The sequence below is a fragment of the Temnothorax nylanderi genome, unplaced genomic scaffold, assembly GCF_030848795.1.
Source record: "Temnothorax nylanderi isolate EJ_2023f unplaced genomic scaffold, tnyl_v1.0 TNYL_tig0165_pilon, whole genome shotgun sequence".
NCBI classification, from domain to species: Eukaryota; Metazoa; Arthropoda; class Insecta; order Hymenoptera; family Formicidae; genus Temnothorax; species Temnothorax nylanderi.
The window spans coordinates 1-11,297 of record NW_027249227.1 but is presented as its reverse complement, the minus strand read 5'-3'; the positions used below and the strand labels follow the sequence as shown (position 1 = coordinate 11,297).

At 39.9% G+C, this 11,297-nt stretch overlaps 1 pseudogene; it reads left to right on the top strand.

The window, feature by feature from the left end:
• The first annotated feature begins 7,068 nt into the window (after window positions 1–7,068).
• Window positions 7,069–10,308, top strand: LOC139777836 (UBX domain-containing protein 7-like; annotated as a pseudogene).
• The last annotated feature ends 989 nt before the right edge of the window (window positions 10,309–11,297 follow it).

The window sequence follows — 11,297 nt, the reverse complement described above, 5'->3', positions numbered from 1 at the left end:
GGACTAGAATAAGGACTATTATTTTTGTGTGATTTTTTTGGTGTTTTGTATCGTCACATCTTGTGTTGGTCTGGAGCCCTTCGCTGGAGATCTCGATCGCACGAGCGCTCTCACGGTAACCCCGGGGAGGCGAGTGGCTAAAGTGGAGGCAACCGAGCCCGGTATGCTCCCTCTTGGGGTGGGGTGTTGTGACGTTGCAGTTTCGCTGCATCGTTGCAGCGCCCCGCCGCCGTCACAAGGCGCGGGTTTCACGCCCGAGGACGGTTCCACGAATCGATGCGAGATCTCCAGGGGCATATTAGTCATTGCGTTACGATATACTGATCCCTTTTATTTTGTATTATTGCGTGGCGCCTCACCGAGCTGAGACTGGAGTTCCTGAGAGGATACAGAGGAAGCGGACGCGGAGTCGACGAGAAGGATAACGGCGAGAGATCGGACGACGGAAAGCGGATCGAAGCGACCCGCGGGCCGCCGAGAGCGACGGAGCGCAGGAAAACACGCGCGCGGCGCGTGACACAGCGGCGGGCGAGCCCATCATGGCAGGGCCCCGGGACGCCGGGGCGAAATCAGCTCACCTGCCCTCCTCACATTACTGACCGGATCCCGGGATGGTTGGCCACCATTCCCGAACCGACAGGAAGGAACGCGGGGGCCAAAAACGTCCCGTCCGCTGCCGGGAAGAATCCCGGAAAAATTGCCGCGCGAGCGAAGGGCCGTTTAGCGCCCTGCGGAAAGCCGTAATTCACGGCCCTACGCGCGAATCCGCCGCGAGCCTGCGAGCTCACCCCTCATTGGTCCGCGCTCCAACGTCGCGGGGCCGCGTACGCCCGAGGTGGGGTGCGCTATCGATTCCGCCATCGAGCGAAATTTCGGGAGCATTCGTAAATCGTCCTCGGTGATCGACGCACGTCGAAAGTCAAGTCGCGGTATCACGTTAAGTCGCATTCCGGAGCCGAGTACGACGTCCGGCTGCTATCTCTTTCGACCCTTGGGACGACGGCGAGGACCCTCGGAAGAGAATCTGCCTACGGTGAGGTTGCCTCGGTAACGTTTGATGTAGAGCCACGACACCGCTCCCCGGGTCGCGCTCTCGCTCGGGAAAATTCGCGATAATTAGCGTATTCGCCGACAAGGCGTATTTAGCGATCGATAGCGAGAGCGAGGGGCACCGGAATGGTCTCGTGGCCGTGGGATCGCGATCGAAATATACGAACCTCTGGAGATCGCGGTAGGCGCGTCGATGACGACGTTCGATGTCGCGAATGCGCCATTTCTCGCGCCCTTCACGTCCCCGACCGCGTGTCTCGTTAGGCGTAGTATTTCGCCCGGTCGAACCTTAGATTCTGTACGCGTAATTAATGGCGTCAGAGGGATATTCGCGTTGGTGTAATCGCGTTACTCACGATTCGCGTTCGGACATTTAGACTATCCTCGCGATATCGGCTACGTTGAGAGATTATTCGCGGAAGGTTGTGGTTCGCCGTAAGATACCATTCGCGTCGACCTAATGTTGCGTCTCGTTACCCCTCGCGGTAATTCCGTATCTTTCTCGCGTTAATTCGAGTATTTCGCGTTATGCCGAGTGTCTCGGCGCATCATCTTTCGCGTTGGACGATCGCTGACGATCGCGTGTGTTGCGTTCGATCAGAATCGTAATATCGGTTCTTGCGTTAGGCTAAATCGGTCATTTCGCGTTAGTTATAATATTGGTCGCGGTAATTCCGTATATTGTCTCGCGTTAATTTAGTATTTCGTGTTTCGTCGAGCGCCCCGGCGCCTTTATTCTTCGCGTGAGGATATCCCTGGCGATATCACATGTTGCGTTCGTTCCTTCTTGCGTTGGGACGTTACTCGCGTCGCGTTCGTTGCGTTAGTTTAAGATTATTCTTTGCGTTAGTTTAAGATTATTACTTGCGGTAGATTAAGATTATGATTTGCGTTAGGTTAAGATTATTTGGCGACAGAATCCCGGCACGGGTTTGGGAACTTGCGTTCACGCGCTCCAAGCGTGGCGCATTATCATTTCGCGGTATTTCGCGCTATTATTTCGCGTTTATTTCCGTTATGTCGTAGTCAGTCGTAATTTGTACCGATATTCTATGTTATTTGCCCGCGAACTTTTCTACTATTGTTAGCTGTGAAATTATATGATCTCGATGATTTTGTAAGTTTAGTTTTCCTCACACGTTCTCTTGCTGCGCCTTCCGCGCGTTTACTGAGTTAACGTAATTTTCCGTTTAGTTCTGGCGTCCGCGTGATCATATTTTGTATTCGAAATTTGACGCCCGCGTTATCTACCACCTGCTATTTGCTTTTGTTTTGAAAGCCCCATTGGCATTTACTGTTCATCCGGGGACCATTACAGAATAAATGTTATTCTTTATTTGTTAATGGCTTGAGTTACAACATTCGTTATTAATTAGGCGTCACCCCGCCGAATACTGCGCTGCCCTTCATCAACCCCGCCCTGCTATTAGGTCGAGCTAGCCATTCCCTCGCACACCGACTCATTTCGTTTTGCGTCTCGTTTTTGGTTTCTCGCGATTTCGCGGACGCGAATTCACGCGTCTGGCGCCCAACAAGAAAATCGTTTCGTGAAGTGTCGGAGGTGCGAGAGAATCACCGGAGAGGCCTATCATCCCGCTCTCCTTTCCCCTTTTGATCCGGCACACGTCCCGGACCGCTCCGGGAGTGAAAAAGTCGTGACAGTACATAATGAAAATTCAAGAATTAAAATTATGTACATAATGGAAATTCAAGAATTAAAATTATGTACATAATGAAAATTCAAGAATTAAAATTATGTACATAATGAAAATTCAAGAATTAAAATTATGTACATAAAAATTCTAGAATTAAAATTATGTACATAATACAAATTCTAGAATTAAAATTATGTACATAATACAAAATCGGCAATTACAATTATGTGCATAATTTTAATTCCCGAAAAAATTTTATGTCATAACATAAAATAAATTCAGAATTAATATTTTGTCTAGACATAATTTTAATTCTGCATTTTCAATTATGTAATAGCTTAATAATAATTCGATGAATTATAAATATGTCTAGACATAAAATAATTTCTTTTCTTTGAGTATCAATTTAATTTGGTAGAATTTTTATGATAATATTAAATAGCAAAACGGCGTGCCATAATGGAGTTTACTAATTGCAAGTTGAAGGAGGTTGTGCATATTCCAGAGCTGAGTACAAATCTATTGTCGGTTCGATCAATTACCGATAGTGGAGGTGAAGTTCTTTTTACAAGAAATGAAGTTGATATAAACTATGGAAAAAAGACGATTTTGAAAGGCTATAAAACAAAGAATGGACTTTATCAAGTTAAATTGAAAGAAGATCGAAATGTAAAGACTTATTTATCAGAAGAGATAAGCAATGCGGCTGAGATGTGGCACAGAAAACTTGGTCATATAGGACTGGATAATATGAAGAGTCTATTGAAGATAAGCAAAGGAATGGACTTGTCGTTGACACAACTAAGTAAACTGGAGAAAGTTTGCAGAATTTGTATGGAAGCGAAGCAAACAAGAGTTAAGTTTAATGCTTCAAGAGCAAGAGCTAAGAGGCCACTTCAGATTGTACACACCGATCTATGTGGTCCAATCGGTCCAGACACTTGCGATGGACATAGATACTTTATCACCCTTTTGGATGACTATACACATTATACTATGGTGTATTTGCTCAAAACGAAAAATAAAGCAGCAAATAAAATAAAAGAGTATGTTAAGAAGGTTGAAACTAAATGGAACTCCAAAGTTACAAAAATAAGATGTGACAACGAAAGAGAATTCATAAACAATGTATTTACATCATGGTGCAAGAATAGAGGAATGGAATGGGATACGACAGTGCCTCACACTCCACAGTTAAGGGGTCATGCTTAGTTGGAAGGGCATGATTTTCGGGGATTTTTATAAGAAAGTTTAATTTATTTTTTCTTACAACAAAAAGTTGATATCAAAAGTACATATATTGAACAACATTCAGAATTTTTTTCGTTGAAAAATATTGTAAATTAAGGAAATTACAAGGAAACCTGATTTTTCAGAGGTGTCGTGCGGTGATCACTGCTGCTCGGATCTGGATCATCTGAAATCAAAAAACCAAAAAGATTCTGTTAGTAGGTATATGAATATATCTTGTTCGTGAACGAAGGGGTTTTTTTTTAAATGAAAACTTTTTTTTTATTGAAGAAAAACGAAAAATTAAGAGCCCGAAAAATTGCGCTTTTCCTTAAAACGGCCGCCATTTTGTCAAACATTATTTTTTTAAAAAATCCTTCGTTCACGAACAAGATATATTCATATACAAACAGAATCTTTTTTGTTTCAGATGATCCAGATCCGAGCAGCAGTAATCACCGCAAAACCAGTTTTTTAAAAGGGCCTTCAAAAGGATGGCCGTATCTTTTTTAATTATTAATATTTTTTATTCAAAAAATTATGTTACATTTATAAAAATATATTCTCTCACATAGACCAACCCAATTTTAAACAAGTCTTATAGTTTATGCAAAAAAAATTCTCAAAAATCACCTATTTTTCAGCTTCCTGACTAAGCATGACCCCTTAAATGGCAGAGCTGAGCGTCTCAATAGAACTCTTATGGAAAAAGTGAGAGCTTTGCTGTTTGATGCCAATATGAAAAAGGAAATGTGGGGAGAGGCTTTGTACACTGCAACATACATACTCAACAGATCACCAACGGATACTTTAGAAAAGACGCCGTTTGAAATATGGGAAGAAAGAAGACCGGATTTGAAAAATCTGCAAATTTTTGGAAGCGAAAGCTATGCCAAAGTACTTGGACCTCTAAAGAAGTTAGATAGCAGAAGCAAATGTTATCAGTTTGTTGGCTATGCACCATGTGGCTACAGACTCTGGAATAAAGAAAAGAGAAGTATCATAATAGCCAGAGATGTTAAATTCAAGACATTAACGGAGTCAAAGAATCAAAGCACTAATAAAGAGTTAAAGACTGTGAAATTGTTGAAAGAAGAAAATAAAGATACACAAGATGATGAAAACGATAAGGATAATGAAATAGAAGAAAATAATGATGAAAACGATGAGGATAATGAAATAGAAGAAAATGTATTTAAAGAAGCAGAAAACATAGAAGAAATACAAAAGGATGAAGTAGAAGATTCATCGGAAATTGGAAGAGTAACAGAAGTAAGAAGATCTAGTAGACTAATAGAAAAATTCAAGAATTTCGTGTACTTAACGTACAGAGAAGCAGTAACAGGAGATGACAGAGATAAATGGATGGAGGCTATAAATGAAGAAAAGAAATCTTAAAGAAAACAAAGTATGGGAAGTGGTAGATGAAGAACATATTAAAAGAGGAAAACCACTGCATAGTAAATGGGTGTTCAGAGTCAAACCAAATGGAAAATATAAAGCTAGATTGGTGGTTAAAGGCTGTGAGCAAAAAAAGGATATAGATTATCAAGAAACGTATAGTCCTGTAATAGGACAAAGTGCATTAAGAAGCGTCTTTGCCATAGCAACTGCCAACAATCTCAAGATAGTGATTTTTGATGTTACGACTGCATTTCTCTATGGAGATTTGGAGGACGAAATCTTTATGTACCCACCAGAACGGTATAATTATAAAAATAAAATCTTGAAATTGAAGAAGGCACTCTACGGCCTTAAACAGGCGCCGTTGAGATGAACATCATATTTACGGATTTTCTAAAGAAGATGGGATTCAAGCCCTTGAATAGTGAACAATGTCTTTTTAAGAAATTGGATAGTGACTTGATACTAAGAATTTATGTGGATGATGGTGTAATTATTGGAAGCAATATTGAAGAAATAAATGAGTTCTTGAAAGAATTAGCTAAAGAGTTTAAAATTAAAATATCAAGAAACCCTAAGGTATATGTGGGACATGAAATTGTTAATACTGAAGATTACATGATGCTGACACAAAGAAATTATATCAAGAGGATATTGCAGCAGAGTGGTATGGACAATGCTAAGACCGTTAAAGTACCATTACTGCCTGGTGACAATAGTAAAACACTACCTAATAATATGTGTTATCCATACAGAGAAATGGTAGGGAGTCTACTCTATGCATCATCCAAAACAAGACCAGACATAGCATCCCAGACAGCACACGGATATCCGATAGACATCCATAAGACGTCCTTTAAGGATATTGAGGATGTCCATAGGCCATCCGTTTAACGTCTTTTGGACATTTTATGGACGTCCATAGTATATCTGTCCCACACAGCACACTGTATCCTGAGGATATCCCAAATTGGTCCAGATTTCCAAATACGATCCCACAGATATCACAGCAGGTGATCCCGGGATATTCCAATAGGATATCGTGAGATATCCTATTATGATCTCACGATATCTAAATATTCTGCCATATCCGTTGGCTTTGCATAAGATATCTTACGAGATCTTCTGAAGGATATATATCCTTTAGGATATATGTATACATTATTTTTTGTAAATTTTCAGGATGTACTTGTAATATCTCACAGTAGTATATTATTTTTCGTAAATTCTCGTATATACTACTCAGAATATATAAATTAATACGGATCAGAAGATAAAATTTGCTCGCGGCGTGTTGCTTTCACCGACGACGCCGAATCGGCTAAGTCCGAAGGCGGCGTGTTGATGCGCGCGCATAGGCGAGCTGAAGTCGCCCCGATGAGAGTCGATCGGGCACGAAGCGCACGAAGCTACGAACACGAAGTCGGACGTCGGCGGTCGGACATCTTGTCAATGTGCACGTTAACAACGAGTGATCGCGACACGAGTTATTTTCCTTCAGTGTTCAAAGTCAACGATCGGCATTTATCTTGCGCGGTATCGCCGCCCAATCATCCAAGTGATCGAGGTGACGGGTAAGTGTTACATCGTCCGTGCGTCAGCGCGAGAATTATCGTTCAGGTTAAATAGCGCGACTCAGACAGCATCGCGAATACGAGTGCCACAGTGCTTTTCTTCGAGTCCGTGTGTGAATCGCGACAATGCCGAGGGTGTAAATGTTAGGCACATTATGCTGTTCCGACGTACCCGAGCGTTTTTCATGTTTGTGTCCTCTGGTTTAGGCGAGAGTGAGGCGACGGCCCAGCAGTACCTGACGTTGGCCGATGGAAACGTGGAGATGGCAATTAGCCTGATGTTCGAGGGTGGCAGACCGCCGGAGACCGAGAACGCGGATCCCGAGCCGCCCGTGAGGGCTCCTATATTACCCACGCGTGAGACGCTAGTGCCTCCGGAGCCGATATTGTTCATTGCCACAATTGTCGAACAACGTGTATGACAGATTCCGTGATTTTGCGGCAGAAACCCGTACGCATTTTGTCCTAGAACTTATATCAATTAGAATATGTATACGTACTGGACAATTAAGAATAGGTGTATTAAGTGGGATGGTTGCATGGATGGTATGAGGATGTTAAGTTTTTAAACCAAGTTTCTTCAAATCTACTTCTTGGCATGTAAGTTGAAGTTAATAAGTTATTATTATTATTATTACATGCTGGTAATTAATGTAGGACGACAAGAGGAAGAGATGACTCGCAGAGTAACTGGCACAAAGCATATATCTCAAAAGAAAACGAAGCGACTGGAAGATCTATTTAGACCACCATACGATATTTTCTTCTTAGGCTCCTTCATGGAAGCATGGGACCACGCAAAAACTTTAAATCGTTGGCTGCTCGTCAATGTTCAGGATCCACAGGAATTTTGTTGTCAGATTCTCAATAGAGACGTGTGGTCCAACGAGCATATCCAAGAAATTGTGAAGGATCACTTTATCTTGTGGCAAGTATGTCATGTCACCTGAATATCATGTCACTTTCTATAGTTGACGTTCTGATTCATCGAGTTACATTTGTTGCTTTTAATTTTAGGTCTTGTCTAACACTTCGGACGGGAAACGTTATATAGATTTTTACAAAGTGATGGCATATCCTTATTTGGTGATTGTAGATCCTAGAACGGGAGAATGTATGAAAACTTACAAAAATATTACCGTGGACAGTCTGATATTTGATTTAAATGATGCATTAAGCACACATGCATCTCCCGAAAGTTAACAAGTTACATCTGACTCTTCCAAGGAGTGGAATAGTTTTCCTACGAAAACGCCGCCAAAACGAAATAATATAGCTGATCAAATAAAATTAGAGAAAGTTTTAGTATTTAAATTTTACATTTTGAAATATGGTTTAGCGTAATGCAAAAAGAAACCAAAAATCTTTAATTTTAGTGTTATATGTAGATAATCGCGTTAGCAAAATATTAAGTATTATTTCGGATAGGTGTTATTCTCGTAAGGAAAGTTTCATATTAGGAAATAAGAACCTTTAGTTAAGTGTATGTCACACGCAATCAATTTTACAGTGACCGTTGAACGCCTATTTTTCTTTCGTCTTACGTTTTTCAGCTAATGCACAACGAGCTGATATACTTACATTTAGAATTACTCACATTTAGATTATCGGAGCATTTAAAACGTTGTGTCTGGAAGAGCAGCTTATTTGTTTACTTTTCTAAACGCGAGATGCATTCTAACAAAATTTATAATGTCTATTTTAATTATCTTCTATCCGAAATATCGAGATTACTGTCTGACATAACTTACAAGATAATTGCATGTTCGCACTGTAAAAATTGTTTGTCTTAATGTATTATTCAATTGAAAATGTATTCACGAGATGTTTGAACGATTGCAGTGTTCTCGAATTTTAAATCACGCTTAATTTGTAAGTACATTTTTCTGTGCAAATGATAACTTACGAGTGAGGACTCAGATTTTTAAATCTTTCCAACAAGTCGTGTGACTATAATACATTTTCCTATCCTTTTGTTCTAAATAAGCGTCATTAGATACACGACATGTAAAAAATGCATACTTTCCTATTTCTTTTTTGTTTACTTATGTGCAATCCTTTTTAAGAAAACGATTATTTTCGCTAGTTTTAAATATGTACTTCATATGTACTCAAATCACTATGTGATTTAAAGTTCGAGAACACTGCAATATTCTATAAGGAAATCGTATGTGACATAAAACAGGCAGTAATCTATTATTCTATAGCAATTCTCTCTATCACGTATGACACTCGAAGTAACAAGCATTAAACTGGGCGTTATCCAATGCTATGTATGTGTTACCGCAATGTCCTTTTATTTTTATTATTTTTTTATTTTTTATTATCGTGCTCGGCGTCAGCGCAACGTTTATCGCATAATAGTGCGGGAAAACTGACTGTTTTCGTGGAAACGAATGACCGACCGTGCGTTCTATATCATTATTTCCCTTTTATGAACGGGAGAAAGAGAGAGGTGTGCTCACTTTGTAACCCTTTTTGCCGCGTTTATTTTTACCGTCGCTGCTTCCGGTAACATCAAGCGCACAAAAAAGGCGAATATTTCGTATGTGCGAGCATACACGTGGGCGAGCTCATCATTCTACAAATATGTTTCAACCTGCAATTCAGCGCCGACAATAAGAAACCACTAGGCTTCCCCCCGATGCCGCTATTGTTATAACCGGTATATTAATACATTTTTAATTGTAGCGCGATAGAAAACATACGGTCTCGGGCGGAGGAGAAAAAAACCAACTGTTCCTTCGTAAAAATTCTAATAGCGCCTTTTCTAACGTTCTTTTTTTCCTTCTTGAACAAGACCATCCTTGTTGCATAATTAAATATTTTCCCCACGTAAAAGTATACTTTGTTTCGACATATCTGTGTAACGTAAGAAAAAGGACTTAGTCACTTGTGAAAAAGCCGAGACCGTATGTTTCCTGTGGTAATCAGCAACATTACATTTATTGCTGTTATTTTTTTACAAAAAGTGTTAAAGTTTAAAAGTACTTTATATATGTACCTCTATTTTTGTACGGTGTACAAAATGTTTTTCACAACACCTCCACGGAAAAATGTTCGACTTCCATCCCTGTAGAGAGAGGCGAAAGTGGCCAATTTCACGCCAGGGCTTACTTTCCGCCCGCTTTACCGGGTGAAAAGTATAAATTTTCTTCCCTAGGAAGGAAAGTAAGCCCTGGCGTGAAATTGGCCACTCTCGCTCCTTTCTACAGGCATGGAAGTCGAACATTTTCGTAAAGGTGTTGTGAAAAATATCGTGTGCACCTCGGGTCGAAAGCTTTTTCAGACTCGTGTAATATGTATTTTTATTTTTACTGATTGTATTTTTTTTAAATTAGAGGTACTTTGTTTAAAAACTATATTCTTTTAATAAATAAAGATTTAATATGCAATGTACAATATACTTATTTTTTCATGTACATCGTGGACAGAAATATTGTTTCTCTTTTGTGATAAATTTCGGAATGTGTTTATTTAATTTTACAATTTATTTTCCAATGGAAGAATTCTTTTATTAAACAAGACGAATTCACATTCCGAAATTTATCACAAAAGAGAAACAATATTTCTGTCCACGATTGTACGATTATCCCCTTTCTGGTTAAACCATAATTTCATTGTATATAAAATATCCATACGATATCCATACGATATCGCGAGTGTATAATTAATATCTTGCGATATTTTTCGATCTGCCTCGGATATCCTGTGGACCGTCATCTAAGATGTCTGCAAGATCTAAATAGCCGGACACTTGTGCATCCACTGGATATCCACCGGATATCTGAGACCATTTTGGGATGTCCTACGGTTATTGAGATATCCCAAAATGATGTCTGTAGGACGTCCCTCAGATAAAGTGTGCTGTGTGGGGTTTATGAAATTGGTGGACATGCTTATATCCCCCCACACAGCACAAGATATTGCAACATCCACCAGATATCCGAGGGATCGCAATATGTCCAAATATTGGTCACAATAACTGTAGGACATCCATAGGATCGCAATATGTCCAATGTGATATCGCAATATCCTGGGAATATCCCCAGGAAAAAGTGTGCTGTGTGGGCCTAAAACATGTCCCCAGGATATCCGATGGACGTCCTATGGACATAATAAAAGGAAACATCCAGAATTGTAATTTACATTAAAAGAGTAAAAACAATAAAATATATAAATATTTTAAAATAATATACTAGGTGAGCAACTAAGTTTCCGGGTTTCACACATAGATGGCACCAATAACACATGTACTCGACTTACATGTCTGAAGTTGTCTGAAGTTATAGCTTGGACATCTGTTAACAATAACCAGTCGTTATATAAACACATATCGCAACGCAAAAATATTTTTTCTAACAACGGAGATGTCGAGTTTTGT